This window comes from Lates calcarifer, linkage group LG15 (assembly GCF_001640805.2).
Source record: "Lates calcarifer isolate ASB-BC8 linkage group LG15, TLL_Latcal_v3, whole genome shotgun sequence".
Classification (NCBI taxonomy): domain Eukaryota; kingdom Metazoa; phylum Chordata; class Actinopteri; family Centropomidae; genus Lates; species Lates calcarifer.
The window spans coordinates 16,652,541-16,672,022 of NC_066847.1; the positions used below are offsets into that span (position 1 = coordinate 16,652,541).

The 19,482-nt window shown below is 38.1% G+C and overlaps 1 protein-coding gene across 2 annotated transcripts in view; it reads right to left on the reverse strand.

The window, feature by feature from the left end:
* The window catches only part of tsnare1 (T-SNARE Domain Containing 1), a 155,933-nt gene extending 140,708 nt beyond the window's left edge, over positions 1 to 15,225 (reverse strand). For both annotated transcript variants that reach the window (XM_018665760.2, XM_051076227.1), the window contains exon 1: positions 15,140 to 15,225. The gene's annotated coding sequence lies outside the window, so the exon portion shown is untranslated. The remainder of the gene's footprint in view (positions 1 to 15,139) is intronic.
* Between the last annotated feature and the right edge of the window lie 4,257 nt (positions 15,226 to 19,482).

The following is a 19,482-nucleotide window of genomic DNA, read 5'->3' on the forward strand; positions in this document are numbered from 1 at the left end:
AAAAAAAAAAAAAAAAAAAAAAAAAATTATGAGCAGGGCTGAAAAAGTGCAAGCAAACAAGGAGGGTGACAAATCTGACTCAGTTACACCAGCTCTGTCAGGAAAAATGGGCCAGAATTCTTCAACTTATTCTGAGAAGCTTATGGAAGGCTACCACAGATGGTTGACTCAAGCTTAACAATGTAAAAGTAATAATTAAATACCAACAAATACTAACAAAGTGTATGTAAACATCTGACACACTGGGAAAGTGATAAGTGATAAGAGCTGGAATAAATAATTCTCTATTATTCTGACATAAAGTAGTGATCTAAACTGACCTGAGACAGGGAACTGATTAAATCTGATTAAATGTTAGCAACTGTACAAAACTTCAACTGTACATGTAGAAACAACAGAGCACTTATTTCATGGTTGTGACACAATCCAAAATTTATGGAAATCCTTTCATGATTGGCTGAGCTCCAAATCCATGAATATAGATTACCTCTCTTTCAAATCCAGTTAGGAGTCATCATGAAGAAAAAATATATTGAATTTTTAGTCAACAAAGTAATCATCATAAGAAAATACTAGATACATAAATGTAGTTGCACTGAATATTGTGGAATGCACTAAAAACAAGATTAAAAGCACCCATGTCAGGAAACTCTTACTTTGTGTCTGAATATAATTTATTGTGGACCCTTGCTCAGTTGCTTATTCTTATTGAATTATTATTTTCATGGCTTAAGTTTCTCCACTTTCTTTCAGGTTATTTTATTATTACGACATTTCAATCCAGTTTGTTTTCGTTTTTATTTTGTTGTTACTCCCTGTGAGTAATTGCTGGTAAAATGTTCCCTCTTTACAAACTGAAAACATTCTTTCTTTGCTAGCTGTGATTCTGTGTTGGACAGGAAACCTTACTGGAACTGTACTTATTTCCCATGTGTAATAAATAAAGTTATTTTTTTAAAAAGCCTTGTGCCTTGTAAGTGCAGTTAGATTATCTAAATACTGTGATTCTCTTTTTCTTTTCCTTTTCTTTGACATTTTCTATCAAGGTCAAGGGAAAGTGGTTAGGTAAAAGTTTATTTGTATTTTTTTATTTATTTATTTATTTTACTCTTTGACTGCAGCCTATATCTCGGATTGGCTATTCCTTCTCTGAATCAATCATGTGATCATTTGAGAGTTGCTCACATCTGGCTGTAAGTGGAGTAAGTGACTTGATAAATGTGTCTTATTCCTCACATTTAACCAAGAACTTTTTTACTTTCAAATTGGTACTTTAAAACATTGTAATTCTGAGTATTTTGATAGATACTACAATTAAGAAAAACAAGCAAACAAATGAACAATGGCATAGCACAGATGTAAACTGACCTGTTCTCATTCTCAAGTTGTCAAATACTGATACTCAAACCCACTGGCATCTCATAGATACACACAAAGTACCCTTTGGTGTCTGAAATCTGAAGCTCAGGGTTTTCATTTGATACCAATGTCAACCCATTTGTGGCAATATTAGACACCCAGAGAAACTGCTCTGGCAATAGCAATATTGGACACTGTGAGCTTTGGCATTTCCACTGGAAAATTGAGATGACACATATTTTCTTCCCAAATACAGTATTCAGTGGGAGGACCTGCCATCCATAAGTATTATTTCCCAATTAAAAAATCCACAGTCAAGGTTTCCTTTAATGACTTCCACAATATTCCTCAACAGAAAAACATGGGAATCTCTTTGATAATTTTAATACATGATGGGTTTATGTGATATAATTTCAGCTTCCCTCCTGAGAAATACTTGTTTTTTTGACAGTTTTTGGTAGCCAAAGGCACCAGTGTTACCATGGTAATGAAAGCCATGACCACTTTTTCAGATAGATTGTGCCTATTGATCTTACATATTAGTGTATTTATATTTAATTAACATTGATAGCTGTAGTCACACACGAATCAGAGGGTGGAAGAAGCCCCTGGAATTTCCAAAGTAAGTAAACAGTGAATGTCTGTTTTTCTACTAAAAACATGTTGTCATTAAACCTGATCCAGGATTTTGCAGAATTGTCCAATATCAACATCCTGCAGCAGTAGGATTGGCTTGCCAGTGCCTTCCAAAGCTATCACAAATAACAATCTCAAAAGCGATGAATATGACAGTTTTCTCATCTGCTACCCCTGAGGTTATGGTTTGATTAGGTTTAGGCAGCTAAAATCTCTTGGTTGAGGTTAGGGAAGGATTGTGGTGTTGTTTATTTTGAGCCTGTCTGATCATCTGACTGCTGGTGTTTCTTTCTTACAATTACCAAGTGGAATAATGGTTAAAACTACAAAAAGTTGCAATAACCCAGAAATATCCTTGTGAAATAAGATCTGACCATTAGCAGGATTTCTGAGTGCTTTTTGTTTCTGGAAAGAATCAGCTGTGTCTCTATTACTGAGGAAGGTGTCTCACACAGCACTCACAGTTCAGCCAGATGATTATCAGTAACACTTTACAGAAAGGGGAACTCACATGTCCCACAGCGAGACAGGAATGCTTTAGTGAAAGGTGACCTTGAGTCAGAGGGCTACAGCACCATGCAGCTTTCATTTGTTTGAAAGGACCAAAAAGGTTGTCCTCTATGCACTTATTTGATTGGATTGTCAATGGCAGGATGAGAGTTTTCTGCCGCATGTTGCTGCCTTGCATGCATACGAATGTGGCACAGAGCAGGTGATGGTCCTAAGGGGAAACTGTTCATTATTCCACAAACTCCTCTCACTAATCTGTGCTTAAGAACTGTTCTGCTCTCTTTTTCTTCAGTCTCTCCCCCTCTCACTCCCAATCTGGCTGTGGCCTTTCTCTAAAGGACAGTCGAGCGTGCAGGAGTCTTCATCTGGCCTCCTTTTCATCTGACCTTTGAAAAAAGTTGCAATTATGTTACCTCAGGGTTGTGTAATGCGCACCCAAATACCTACAGTAATGTCTGAAGTGTGGCTATTCAACAGCTATCTCAGCTGATTATATTTTTAGAAAGAGAAAAAGGAACCAGGAGGTACATGTTGGATTATACTTAAGGCTGAGGCATAACAGCACATCTCACATGTCAGATGGACATACAGTATTTTTGGTACAACAGAAGCACAAAGACTTCAGACACAGGATGTTAAGCCATGTTACAACAACTACAGGGCAACGCTGGACAAGTCAGACCTTCCTTTTTAGAGCCATTACTATCCTAGATAAAAATAAAAATAAGTTTTTTGTTTGTTTGTTTTTTTTACATGACTGGGAAATGTTTGCTGGCAGAAACCACACCCATTTCACATTTAAGTGATTTCAGACTGTGCAACACATTACCAGATATCCTGACTTTTAGTTGATCATAGTGTTGATCAAGTCCCAAAAACTGGATCCTTAAAAGTGTTATGTCCTGCTTGGTAAATGTCCTTGACTCTCAATCCAACATGCCCCAGTTTATAACGCAGGTTTCCTGTTTAACCCTCTGAAGTCTTTCCAGTCGTGGGCGACTGGAAGAGTACTCCTCTGATACTTTCATTAATATTTCTGTAACGCATTTGTGTACAAGCTTACTTTAAAAACTGCCATGCTACACTCTGTTTTGCCTTTACAGCAAGCCCTCATTAAATAATAGCCCAGGTTGTGCTGAAAAAAATGATATCACTTACTTGCTTTTATCTTACAATGTTGGATATATACAGTTCTTTAAATAGTAAGAGGTCCGAGGCACAAGTACACTGACAAAAGTGGCCTAGACCTCAATCCAAACCAAAGATAATGAGGCTAGTGTGAGACAGTCTTAGTTTCAAGTGGATATCTTCCAAAATTAAATTTCCCTCTTCCCTCTTCTCCTCTCTTAAATTTTCCCTCTTCGTGTTTCCGCGGACAGTGTTTCTTTGTTAAGCTACAGTGGAGGGATAGCAACATAAAGTGGGAATTTCACACTAAAAAGACCAAACTAACTTTGAAAGATATCTACTCAGTACTAATTCAGACTACTGAGGCTTCATATTACCTTCAGATAGCCTTTGTAATTCATGTTTGTAACATCTCTTAATGGCCAGAACGAAGAGGAAGCAATAATTGTCTTAATGTCCATAAGACTTCTCTAACAAGTGAAGGGAAAAGATGGGACAGATCGAGAACGGTAGGGTGGGTGATGTTGGCAACATGGTATTAAAACGTGATAACACATTGAATCACGTCAGCCATCTTAATCTATAATGTTAGCATGCTAAAATATTCTAATTATATGCAAAATACATCCAGGGCTGTTGGACAAATCATTAGCTTTGCAGGTATTTTGTCATGAACCAAAATACTGGACAAATTGATTTTGACCTAATGGTGGCACTGGAGGGAACATCAGAGGATCACCAAAGTCATTACAGCTCATCAACTGGATGAATTGAATGACTATACTGTCTGTACCAAATTTGGTGGCAATCAATTGAGTAGATGTTGAAATATTTCCATTATTGTGTGTAAATGTCATTGCGATGCAGCCCATAGATGCTGAGATATGGACATAAATGACCAAACGACCAACACACCCACTGCCCTGCTGACACTGCCATCCCATTCCACTAGTGTGGCTAAACCTAAATGTGTACATGTGTAACCTCGAATGCTACACAAAACATTTTAAGAAAGACACTAATAATTAAATACCATAATTCATCTCCCTGGTTTTCAAATTATCAAGAGATCATAGAATATGTGATTTAGTGGCAATGTGGCAATTCAGTTATGCACAACAGCCACAGCAATCTGTAGCATCAGGGTGTGTAACTGTAAAACAGTGAGTGACGTTTGCAGGGACCACCGACTGAGAAGTTTGCACTTCAAACATGAGAAACTAAAGCCCCCAAATTCCACTTTCCCTAGTTGGTGTCATGATCACACAGCTATTTACACGGGAGACAAAATGAAACATACAAAATTATGGCTCCAAAGGTATCCTACAATATTTTTATTCATCCTGCACATCACGCCACTACCCCTAGTATCCTGTTGCATATTTAACTGTTTGATGCCTTCAAGACTGAATCCTCTGTCAGTGACATCATAACATCTATGTCACAAGAAATCCAACAGCACGCTCAGTGTTGTATTTCATTTACTGTATTTTAGATCTAATGGAGGTACAGATATGTCCTAACTGTAACATCACACCAGCAGTGGAATGTCAATGTGTCTCCGCAGCCCTTGTGGACAGGCCCGCAGTCTGGTAATGGGCTCCCTGTTTGGAGCGTGGTGGAGCAGCCTGAGGACTTGGCCCGAGATAAGGAAGAGTAATGATCTTTGGCCGATGAGTGAGCCATGCTGTGGCTGCTTCCACTCTAGCGGTCTCATTCTGCAAACCAACAAATGCACTGCACGGAGTCATCGCTCCAGTCGAGGATGTTTTCTGGAAGTCCCACTGAGAGCGTCTGAAGCTCAGTGTCTGGGATGTGCCAAGGAATTCCTGGGGGAAACGAGCGCTGTCCTGGGCCCTGGCATTTTGAAAATGCCGTTCTTCCTGCGTGGTTTCTGGGGGGGCTTCCTGGCCCTGGCTGAAGGACTACAACAGATGGCCAACTGGACATCCATGACGCGGCCTTCTGGTGCCATCCTCATGCCACATATGCTTCACCCTGCGGCTATGACTTCCTGGAGATTGCTTTCTCACAGACCCTCACAGCCGTCACCATGACTACACAATCCCAATTGTGGTGAACAGACCTCAGCATGCACAAACACACACACATACACACACAAACACACAAGCATTAAAATCCTCTTGAAGCCCTAAATCACCACATGAGAGACATTCCAAAGCCACTGTTGGGTATTCTTTTATCAGCCTAACACATACTGGTCATGCTGGTCAGTGGGTAACTGCCATCACTTTCTTTTAATGTTCCTTAATATTCAAATTTCACAACATGATGCCAGTTCATTGGAACTGGATGATAAGATGAGTCTCAGTCAAACCTCAACAAAAGCTGACTCTTGAGTGAATGGATTTCACTCCCCAGTTATGACAAGATAATCAGAGGCATTTCCAAAAACAATGCTGAGCACTCATCTGGTGAAACAATTGGGCTGCTTTGGCTCACTGATAAGCTCAGGGTAATCTATGGACTACCTTGAAAGCAAACACGATTGATTATTTTGCTATCAAACTGGTTCTGCAGTGTGGAAGATGATGTACACAGGCAGGTGGACAAAATGGGGGAAAGTACACATGATGAAGACTTTGAAGAAATGAAATTACAATTACAAAGGTAGCTATGCAGGCCAGTTGTATTGGGTTGAATGGTAATTAGTAGATTATAAACTTAAAAAGCAACAGTCCAGTATTTTGGGAAATACAGATCAAATGATGAAACAAGGATCAGTTCCATCAGTTTCACATCTTCCAATCTTTTTTTTCTTCGTCAGCATTCACATTACAGTGGGAAAAAGAGGGTATCATGCTACAGTGTAGTGTTTGTACAGTGCAGCATTGTTGGGGAGTCTGGGGAAGATAAGTTATTGGAAACCCGCTACATGTTTCACAGTTTCAGTTTTAAACCTGCTTTCAGTCATTACACTGAGCAATGCATCCTCAGCTTAAAATAATCAGAAAGAAACTCAAATTAACATAAAGTCATCTGTAGGAGTCAAACTATCTTTCAAATGCTTAACATTTTACTATTTATTAAACTGAGACATATCCTCCTCTCTACTGCAACACACACATACACAAAACAAAACAAAACAAAAACAAACAAAAAATGTATACACAGCTCCACAATACGTGGGTTACTACAGTGCATGTACTATGTATACACACAACCTGGTCAATCTGGTTACTTAAATTCATGTTAATTGCCTGAATGTGTTAATAATAATAATAATAATGATAATAATAATAATAAAAACATTTAACAACCTGATGTCCAGATATTTTCTACAAGACAGAGGGAGGGTTAAAATTTAAATGACATTCCTCAGACACGTGACTCCAAGCAATTTCTAACGTTACTTTCTGTTGTTTGAACAGATAATACTTTGCTTAGCCATATCAACTTTGCAAAGCCAAAAATATCAAAAGTGTGTTTTTCAGGTTGATCATATACTTTGATGTGGCTTTAAGCTAAACTAAGGCTAAACTAAACATATCATAATTCCATACATAATAAAGCGACATGAGCCAACTTTTAGAGTTAGACAGATAACAAAATTGCAATAGTACCAGGTAAATATACAAAATTATATAATATGGTTTTAATAATAGTCTAGAGAGTGAGAAGCACAAACTCAAACTTTAATGTCATTCTTGCAGACATTAAATAATCTGCTGCAAGTACAGATTTTCATGTCCTCATCTTTATATTTTGGTCAGACACATGAGTAATTATAAAGAGACAACACAGACAGAGCAGCTCATTATCTGCATTCTGTTGTTCTATCACTCCATTCTCTGGGGAGAGTAAACCATGGCATCTCTATGCCCTTGCCAATACTTTGTGGAACAAACAAAGTTGTGAGGCAGAACCAGGAACTAATTTCATTAGCGGCTGCCATTTGTGACTGATTACAGGCTGTTCTCAGTGGCTGGCAAGCAGGTCCAAAGTTCTGGGAGGTTAATAACCAGTAACAATCAATTACTTAACCATTCTGATATGATCAATGAGGTTTCCAATCCGGCAGACAGCAAGATGAGTAGCGGAATACGATAAAACCTCAAACATGCTGAATGCTTTCCAGCAGCAATGAGCTGCAGCTGAGCTGTTCCTGAAAGCTAAACTGTTTTGCATCAGCAAAATGGAGAACATACAAATGTCCAACTGAAACCTAAAAACTCAAATCTGTGTCTTTTTTCAAACAGAGTTACTCAAGCAAAACTGTCCAACAGAGCTCCACCACAGCAGAGCGCAAACCACACAGGAAAAGTCTAATGAATAAAGAAGTGAAGATGAAGAAGATTTAATGGGCATATTAGGATGAAACAATGAGCATAAGCATAATAAAACCAAACTCCAGGCAGAGGTTGGATCACAGTACATCTGCATTGTCAAAAGGAGAACAGTGCACCAGCAGCATCTTAATTAGTGTACTATCAGCCATCAGTAGGCCTCCCCTGTATTGTTGTGCATCTTTGTCCACATCAGGACTGATTATTCTAATGATGTCTAAACCTCTGTCCAGCCATTATTCACACATCACAGAACTCGGCCTTGTTATCTTTGACGGCAAGGCCTCTTGTCTCTCTGAATCCACAAATTAAATCCAGAAAAAGGCTCCTTTCCCCTCCCTGCCTGTCCTTACTAGTTGCCATCCAACATTCTAGTCACTTGCTTTAGCTCTGTTAGGTGAGCTACAAAACTCGTTGTCAGCATAACTGTCTAACTGGCAGGAGGAAAATGTTTGCATTCTCATGGCATCTTTTGCGTCATAAAATGACTAAAGGTTTAAGGCCCTGCCAAGGGCTGCAAGGTTTATTAAACGCCACAATATAACAGTGTTGTACATAACCATAAACATAATAAGTACCTAAGTACCTGGTTCTACAGGAAAGGCCATGAGAACATTATAATGGAAAGGGCTTGTCTTATGGCTAAGATGCCATAAGATACTTTAGAATTTTCATGGCAATCTGCCAATGAGATGTTTTATGTTAAATGTAGATACTATGGCCTGAGGTCTTAGAGGAAAGCTATGTGTCCAAAACAGGCTCATGCTCCAGTAAGCATAAATCATGCTAAATTTGATGGCAATTCATTAAATTTTGATCGTCCTTGTGGAAAAATAACAAAAATAATCTCTCACTGAAATTATTATTATATTATTATATATTGTGTGTTGTTTTCTATAGTCCAAAGTAAGATGGATCAAATTGAACTATAAATATATCTATCCATTTCTCTCTCTCTATTAATATACAAGTCTACACACACACACACACACACACACATATACACATATATAAATACATCATTATATACTGTATATATGAATGCTCAATGTCTATTGCAAAAGGTTGTTGGAGGTCACTGCTCTGAAATATGGCTATTTAATGCTTAGTGTTTGAAGGAGAGGTATCACAGGTCCTTCCTTCCTGCCTCTGTCAGACTCCACAACCAGCACTGCTGCTAGTACACCACATACTCACATGGAACATTTTCACTAGGTTCTGCACTTTAATTAATCCATCCTAATCCAAAACAGCTGCTATCAGTCATTCATTGTGTGCATTCATTTTCTGTCTCTATGTATAAAGTCCTGTGTATATTGCTCTTCTTTTAATATTTTTTATTACATTGTCATGTTTATACTGTTGTGTATATTTTTATAGCATTATCTTGTTTTTATCTTGTCTTTTACTTGTATTTATGTCTTTTTCTATCTTTTCAATCACTTATGCTGCTGCAACAATGTAAATTTCCCCATCGTGGGACTAATAAAGTATTATCTTATCTTATCTTATCTTACATCATGTTGACAATATGAAAAATAATATCCATTACCTCATGGCTCAAATTAATCTGGACTGCTTAAATACACTCACAAACAAATAATTAGAATAATAATATTCAGCTAAAATTAGGCTCACATGATGAATCGCTGAGATGTGGAAGGTGTGCATGTTAACTCCTCTGCAAGCCTCTGCAAGTTACGGTTACACACCATTTTCTGCATGGGCTTGCAAAAAACATTTGTGTATAGCTCCAGATAAGCATACAATTTACCAGATTCTGCTGACCTATGTGTCAAGCAAGATGATTGGTTGATCCAACTCCTGTCAGGGGGCAAGTTAAAAAAGAAGAAAGAAAAAAAACATAAATGTATTCAAGTTGTTTGTTATATAATGTATGTGTTTTTTGTTGTTTTTTTTAATGGCCAACATGACCTTCCTTTGTCTATCTGCAGAAGCCTTCAGTCTTTGGGATCTACTTAAGCATCTGCTGTTGCAGTGGCAGTTGGCCATTGGTGTGAGACAGAGTAGAGAGGATTCCTTTGCAAACCAACCCACTTAGAGGTCAGCTTCAACACATATTAGAATGTATGTCAAAAGAAGGTATGTCAAAGGACTAACACAGATAATCACTTGTTGTGTTTTATAATGACAATACAGTAACAAAGTAATAATTCCACTGTGTAATGTAACTTATTGCTCTGTGTGTATGGCAGTTAATTGATTAATTTTAGAATGAACTTTAACTTTAAATTTTAGAATTAGCTCTAATTTTGTTAACTGCATGCTTTGTTAAGACTACAATGTAAAAATAAAATAAAATAAGATAAATAAAAATTGACTTTTAAAATAAAAATACATGTAAAACACCTGTAAATATCTCAAATAGTAACCACCTTCAAATAACAGACATATACTGTTAAATTACAGGTTATCATTGAAATAATAACATGGAAAGACTGTAAATATGTTATGATTTGTATCTTTCAAAGTCTTAAAGCCATGAAAACTTAAGGTGATAAAATCACTCTAGTACAGATGTGTTAAAGTTAACATAAGATGCCTGTTAACATTTTGTAAAACTATTTTTTAAGGTGAGGAAGGAAGGTGAGTCAACTATATGCATGGCACATCAATATACCTGCCACATTGCCATCTAAAGGCATGTATTAGCACATGATTACAGGGGGTGGGGGGTGGGGGGGTTACTAATTGTACACATAACTTCACTCATGGTGCCAAATATGCATTCTTCAACACTGTAACTGTAAACTAGCAAACACATGATGGAAACAATGTAAAGAACAGACATGTGGCAAGTAAAAGCTATGATGATTTAAAACACAGTTTAACTTAAACTTCTATGTACAACCACCTTGTGTCAAAGCTGAGAAGCTCTTCTTCCCTAACTTCCCTAACAATATCATTGTGGATCTCCACAAAAAAAGAAAAAGAAGGAAAGAAAGAAAGAAAGAAGCCCAATCTGTTTGCAACATAGGACTTTGATTTCACTAACTGGTTTAATTCGTTACATTTTTAAAAAATGGAAATAAATGAATTTGAAATTTAAAGCTCCTCACAGAAATACTCATGTTCTGTGTTAAACTGTTGACAAAAAATGGCCAAAAGTCATTTACATATATGTTGGGAAAAGCTCCCCCTACCTTAAGCTGCCAATAGGGAGACCTGAGGTGATATCAACTAACCCGCACCCCCCTCCTCATCTCATACTTCTGAGTGGGAGACCTTCCCATTGGTGGAGCAAACACTGCAAAGCAAGAAGAAGAAGACCTCCTCAGGCAGCAGTCTGCCTGCCTGCCTATAGCTCACAATCTAGAAACCACTTTCCCCATGCTGACAAGGACCAGATTAAGTGATCCACTCTGTGACATGATATGTCTGACGTGATGTACAAATGAGTGACATAGATAAATGGTTGCAATGTCCTGTGCTGTCCTCTGCAAGGTGCTGACCTGGGCAGCTGTCCATGTCACCCATAACACTGCATCTTCTGCAAAATCTGATGCAGCATTTTAATGTGTGGGACTGGTCAGTTTCACTTTGACAAGCCAATCAGAACCAGTCAGCATAAAAAAACAATAACAACAACAATGACAGATTTTTTATTTTATGTCTGTGCAACAATTTACATACACTAAAGTGTCTCTGTCAAAGTGATCCACAACATCACTGTATACAAATGACTGGCAGAGCCAGAGGTTAGCCTGGTTAGCCTCTAATTTCTGCGCCACCCCATAGTGTGTAGTGGCCTCAACATAGCCACCATGAAAATTGTCTGTCTTAAGGTTAATCAAGGTAGCCCAGACCAGCCACACCCTACAGCTCATCCTGGGAAAGATCAAGGAATCCCCAGTCCAGATACAATATGTAATCCACTCAGTGTGTCCCGGGTCTCTTTCCAGTCCAGAAAACATCTTTATCAGACGTGTGAAATACCTCCAGTGGACCCTTTCAGCACAAAGGAAGCTCATTTCAGCCACTTTTAATCTCAGTCTTTTGGTTACACCCCAAAGCTCATGACTATAGGTGAAGGTTGTAATGTATCGACTGGTGCATTTAAAAGCTTCATTCCCTCTTCAGAAGCACAGTCTGGTGCTCACATCACTGCTGATGTGGCACAAATCCAATTTCCGATCTTGCATTCCATCTTAATCTTACCTGTGAATAACACAATGTTTACACAGGCTGTTTAGAGAAAGCAGCATGTTAGGACAGCAGCTGCTTCGGTCTACAAAGGACGCGTTCAGGCACACAATTGAGTGTAGGTCACCCATGGTAGGACACAGAGCCTAGCACACAGTCACTGAAGTTGCACGTGTAAAACAGAAGAAAACTGACATAAATCATAAAAATACATGTTGAGTGACGTTTATATAAAGAGCGTAAAACACAAAGTCACTTTGTGGGCAGTGTAGACAGCTGCAATGATTAAAACAGAAGGGTTTCAGATGTAGTTTTTGGTCTTATGCAGGCCTGACAGATTACTTGTGTGGACGAGCACCCATGAGTAAGACCCCCAGTTTACATGAGCTTCTCAACTTGTTTGTATTTTTTTTATGATTTTTACTAGTCACTTATTTTGTTATGTACCTGTCTATATACAGGTGTGACAAGATTTTATTTATTTATTTTTTTTTCATGTGTTAAAGAGACATGTTGGTCTAATGGTGGTGATAGAGGAATGGTCAGAGGATCACCAAAATCATCAGGTTCTTGAATGGGCATAACAAATTTAATGGTAATCTGGAAATCTGGAAAGAACATGTATTTCTGAAAAAAAAAAAAAAAAAAAAATCTGCCTGCCTTCCTTTCTGCAAAGAGTTTGAATGGTTGTCATGGAGATGCTTCTACTTAGACATTCATACTGAGGTCATGAGTCAGACTTGTTCTTGGTGTCATCACTGCTGAAATAATCACATAATACCAAGCAAAATCAATTTATGAACACAGTGTGACTGTGACTGTCTGCCAAATGATAATCATTTATTTGTACAAACACCACAACAGATGGCGATGCTGAATGGGAGCCATACGTAAACATCATTCACAAATGCAATGGAGGTTGTGGATCTCATGTAATGCTGACACAGCTAAGTGTCTGGGTGTGCCACTGTGGAGATTTTAATACTCCACTTTTTAAACCAGACCAGGCCTAGCAACAGTCACCTCAGTTCACCTCAGGTGTCCTGTATTCAAATTGATATGAAAACAAGAAATTACTGTGGCTAGGAGGGTTTGGGGACCTCTGACCCCTAAAGGGTCCACCTTATAAAAAGGTGACGACCTTTTGTTGTTGACTGGACATGTAGGGCTGATGAACATTAAGGCTAACCACAAACAGCATGGTCATGACTATGCTGGCACTTCCTGAGTTTGCACAGATGCTAGTTTGGTAATAAGACAGTCACATGTTATGTAAACATGATGACACAGACATTTGCATTATCTGAAATCCTTTATGCTAAATGTGCAACCTCAAGAGAAAGTTAAGCCTCCAGGGAACACTGATCTGTTTCAACACCACAACATTATTTCTAAGTAATATATTGTCATATATTATCTTGTTTTATATCTTGTCTTGTTTATATCTAGCCTTTTTCTATTTGTGCTGCTGCAAATTTCCCAGCTATGCGACTAATAAAGGATTATCTTACACTTCAAAGGTCATAGTGATATAGTCACAGTTTACCAGTCATAGTTACTGGTTCTCTCCAAGCTGCAAATAATTAGGGACACAAAATAACATATTTAAGATTTGTGTTTCTTTGCATTATATGTCTTTTCTGTGACTTAATACATAAAGAGGCTGTGAAGAAAGGGGGTAAATGGAGAATGTTATCATCACTCCTCCAATCCAATCACCCTTCAGAAATGTTTACTGCCACCAAACATACTACAGTACTGAACTATATTTTCATACCAGTCATCAATTCTACATCAGTAACCTGACTGAGATTTCATTGTTAACACATTTCCACTAGAAGTAACATACTGTATTATGTGATATATGTGATATGTTCTCAAAGTGCATTCTTAACCTCAGAAACACCAGTTGTCAAAAGAAAAACCTCCAAGCCAACTTTAATGAGAAGTCCTTAAATTGATTACAAAAACAATGAAAATTCAAACATCTACAATACAACTGGGTAAACTCCATATGCTAATGAAGATCACGTGATAAGATTAGCTACTAAGTGGATCTTAGGATCAGATTGTTTATTATCATATATTATTGATCATTCCAGTCCAAGTATTAGTGCTGTTTTCTGCTGCCTCTGCACAGGACACTGTCTTCCAGGCACCCCAAAATATCTATACTTATAAAGAAGTCAGTCACATCCAGAAAAAATAAAATAAATAAATAAAAACAGTTCAACATTTTGGGAAATCAGCTTATTTGTTTCCTTTAGAAAGGCTAGCTGCTGTTTCTCCCTGTTTCCAGTCTTTATGTTAAACTAAGCTAGCCAGCTGCTGGCTGTAGCTTCATATTTACTATACAGACATGGACACAATTTCAAATGGTCATTTTACACCAGACCTCTGTATATTTATTTGTTTATTATTTTATTTTTTATTATTTTGTTCCTAAACCAACTGTCAAACACATGCACACCTGAGCTGTCAGTAGAAACCCTCATTAGAATTCATTTTGATACCAGCCTGGTTTTTAAACCCTGCTAGGTGGCAAAAAAAGATACAAGCAAGATACTAAACTTCATCAGAAAAACATAAAGATAAACCCCAAGGCTTGAGTGGAGCAGAAATAGGGAAAATAGAAAACAGGGATCATCCATCCATGTCTGGCCTCTTGCCAGAAGAGCAACATATAGCTTCTATATTACAAGAGGAAATACTTGTAACACATACACCTCCCCTCTCTAGATCTCAGATCTCTGCATATCTCCAACAATATGGCATCCATCCAAACACATACAATTCCCATGCACAACCTCAGGCTCAATATGTTTACAGAACATAGATTTGCACAGAGCAAACATCTGTGCTTCCTTGTTGTCTATAGAAAGCAACGGAGAGGCATCCCTGATGGCCTCCCATCCCCCTTATCCCTGGCTCCCATTCCCACCCCCCTCTCCTCCTCCTCTCTGTATGAGACTGCAACATCTCTCACTAAAGGCAGAAAAATACAGGGTGAAAATGAGGGATTCCTCCAGCTTTACCTTTCAGTGTAGGGCGTATGTGGGCTGTGATTCAGCTCAGATGATGCTTCTTCTCAGCCTCGGCTAACAACATCATATGACCACAAACCACCTGCTCCTGCTGCCTGGTCATATGACCAGATTAGGCCCAGGCAAAGATCTCTGGGATTTGTAGTTGATGGGATGGCCAAGCTGGAATTTCATTTCTGTGTGTTAATTTAAAAGCAGTAACTAATACTACTACCACTACTACTACTACTACTACTAATAGTAATAATAATAATAACAATAAGAATAACAATAATAATTTATAGAGAGCTGTTCAGGATACACAAAGATACTTTATATGAATTAAATGATAATAAAAATAATAAATGATAATAAAAAACATAAAACAGTAATATACACACACACATATATATATATATATATATATATGTGTGTGTGTGTGTGTGTGTGTGTGTGTGTGTGTGTGTGTGTGAATATGTGATATTTACATCAGGCTTCCAATCATAACAACTGAAGCAAGATGGAGATGTAATATTATATATTATGTAATACTGACAATAAAATATAATAATATGATATTATAATATTATATGTTGTATATTTAGAACAGTAGCAATAACAATATAATAACAATGACAAGGATGCCTCAGTGATGAGGAGAATCTAGTATTTGTCATAATCACATATAAGGTTGTTGTTTTTTTTCTAGGTCTCAGCTTAACTCATTTGATTTATTTATGTATTCATTTATTTATTTAGAAGAACAATAAATATAATAAATAAATGTGCTAAATGTGTTAGCCATACCACAAATCTTCAACTGCAGTCCTTCAACAAAGATAAAAGTCAAATTCACATTTCCACATTATCATCCACAATTTAGTATAAGAAGCAATGCTTGAAAACATGAAGCAATACAAGTTAACAGTGTAGGAAATAAGTAAACAGTGATTGAATTAATTAATTAAATTAATTAAATAAGCAGTACTTCAGATTTTATGTGAAGATATGTTAAGTTTGGTATTTCTGTTGTCCAAATGTGAGAGGCTCTACAGGTCTGACAGAGCTGCTCTCAGAGCAGACCTTGTTGTTTGATGGTTTTTTGTAAGCGGTGGGGGAGGCCTGCCATTATGAATCTTGCATACAGGAGTCAGTGTTTTTCCTGAACACATATTGCAGGTAACAGAAATGTTGGGCACAAACGCAGAAGACACCCAGGCCAATTTGGCTCGAGGTTTTACCACTGGGCACAGACTCATGCTGGAGCTTGAGACTGATAGTGAGCCCAGCTGGATGGCAGGTCTGAGCCAAGTCTGACCATTCTCACACCAAATCTGAGCCACTCCCCCTCTGCTTCCTGGGGATCTCCATTGTGGTGCTATGCCTGTTTGACAGCAGACATGAAGAACCTCTGAAATGGAAACTGTTACAGATACAGAAGTCTATACCATAACTAAACTTCTGTATTAATTGTGTAATAATCCCAACAGTTACCCACATTTAAAAATCCACTCTGCTTAGTTGTATGAATCAGTTATACTCAGTGGACAGTAAACAGCAGCAGCTTGTGGTGTACAGGCTGGTAGGACTGACAGGTAGCTGGGAGCCAGGGCCCTGCTGCCACCAACATAGAGAATACCATGTCAGTAACAGCTCACTGTCTGAAAGCAACTTAAGATATAGCCAATGTTCATCAGTGGAATTTAAAAAGAGACCTATGACCTATGACCACAAACCTGAGACACTGTACATACTAAACTTCTCAAGATTATCTGACTACAGTGTTGGAGCTGCCTGGTAGTGAGCTGTGAGGGGTTAATATTAGTGAACAGATATTTTTCTTGATCATGCTTTAAAATCATGCCAAGGAGCTTTCCACAGAAAAGCTTTCTAAACTGTGCTCTGTTGGCGCAGTTTATGTATATATGACCCCACTGTGTGGTGTAGACCAAAGATTAGATATTATATAAATATTCTGACATATCACAGTTATATTGTCTGACTGTGAAATTCTTTATTAGCAATATAAATGCCCATCATCTTTAAAAACTGGATTGTATGATTGTAAACGAGAGAGCTGAAAATGTTATCACATCATCAACAAATCATCAATCATCATCAATCACAATTTTGACTCATGACGAACTTTAAAATGTAGTCGATTTTTTTTGAGAGAGAGAGAGAGAGAGAGAGAGAGAGGGAAAAAAAGATTTCCCTTTACATTTATTTCCCCAAACACGTGTGGGTTTTGTTTTGAAAGGTTGAAGCGGAAGCCTCATGTTTGATTCTGTCTGGTTTAACTCTGGTATTAAAATTCCCCTCAGCTCTGCCCTGCTCTGTGTTGTGCAGTTGAACCCTGCTCTGCCTCTGACTGCTGCAGCTCTTTTAACCACAAACAGGGATCTCTCCAGGGGCATCGTGTCCACAGAGACATCTGCCTCACTGACACCAAAGTGACCTTCACACCCTCCCACTGTCTGATCGGTATGGTGCTTATGAGAGAGAGAAACTACAGAGACTGTGGCCAGCTGTCCTGTCCACAGTGAGACTGATATATCTGGTTATCGAGCCGTTAATGACATCTTTGGATCTCAGCCAGTCAGGGCTGTCCATGTTTGTGATGATGGAGGATCCTCTTGTCTTTACTCAGTCTTCACACTGTCAGTTTGTGAAACAGGCACTTCTGCTCTCTCTTAAACACATTTTGGTCTGCGATTGTAATTCTGAGATTTTGGTTAATTTTACCACATCTTGGTGAGAGTGCCTTTGTCATTTCGATTTCCAACTTTTTTGTCTACAGTGTATGGTCACTTAACTCTTTTTCCACAGCTAGATGTCTACAGAGAGCAGCAGGCATTTTTCATGCTCCCTGGAGGTAATTATAATGAAAACCTAATTAGAATAATACATTTTTGAGCTGGAATCTGTCAAACTGAATATACAGGAAAACTTAATTTGGCTAGGACACTGCATGACAGCAGTGTCATAGGTTGAAACTATATCTAGCTAAGGATGTTTTTTATATCTTTCTATCTCTATTTTTTTCATTTGTCTCTCCCCACTTCCAGTTGCTCATCAGAAGAATAGTGCAACTTTCTGGGAAATACACTTGCGGAAGGCAAGGTGGGTGGGTGGTGCCACTAAAGGAAGCCAGGCCACCCACACCATTGACACACTGTGCCATCTCTAATCCTTTTAATTACTCTGAGAAAAATGCCTTCTCTACCTAATTATCTGGATGGCATTATGTGTGTTTTCTCAAGGTGATACTTTCACAAACTGACCCAATTTCCTCCTGATTGGATAATTTACCCACTTACATATATATGGAATTGTGGGGTAGCTTGTCCATACATGTGATGAAGTTTGTGTGGACCAAAATCTTGTAAACAAATGAACAAGCATTAAGTGACACCACATGTGGGAGTAATTTTCACTTTTATTCAAGTTCTGTCCTCTGTGGCATTCAAGGTAAGCAGAGATTTTTTTTCAGTTATTTAAGGCATTAAAAACTTAAAATTCAACTTAAATTCATAGGCTACATGTATGTGCTCAGTAAACTAGATGTTATTCTACTATTCTGTAGTCAAACACTGACATTAACGCGAGGCCATTCTAAAAAGACTACAGAGCTGGTGCATCACTTGCACACTGCACAGTTACTTAAAATGGCTACTAGAAGAGTGTGGAGAATCGTGGGAGCATATGCCAAACACAAATTGCATGAACAGAGAGGAGCAGAGGCAGGGAGTGGCAGTACAGGCAGGAACAGACGGACATTTAACAGGACAGATGCTCCAGACATTACCACAGTTCAGCACTGCACAGGATGCCCAAGGAGCTCCAAGGAGGACTCAAGTGCAAATACAAGTTCAGCACAGCACAAATAATGTAGCTATTTTAAACATATATTTTCCCTTTCTGGATATATTTTTTGCAGCAAAATAAAGCTAGAGTCAAATAGTTACCTTTATCCTACATTTTTGTTTATTTATCTATTTTTTGTTTTGTTTTTTTAAGGACTATCTGGTGCAACAGTCACATACCATATGTCCTGTAATTAACCCTGTCTCCCAGAAATTACATTTATATATTACTAAATTGTTTCTCAATTACATTCTGGTGACAAATATAATTGCAGCCTTGGTTTACGTTAATAGCCAACATTTTTCTTCTTTAGATGAATGAAGCACTAGATTTGTTTACTGGAGTGGAGTTGCTGGAAGGTGGCTGTGGTGGATCGCAAAACTCAGGACTGTGAAAGCCTGGTTTGCATTCCAAGTCTGGTGGTTAGGCTGACAGTGGATCTACATCCCTTTGCCACAACTCACCAGGGAAACATTGATTCTGTTAAT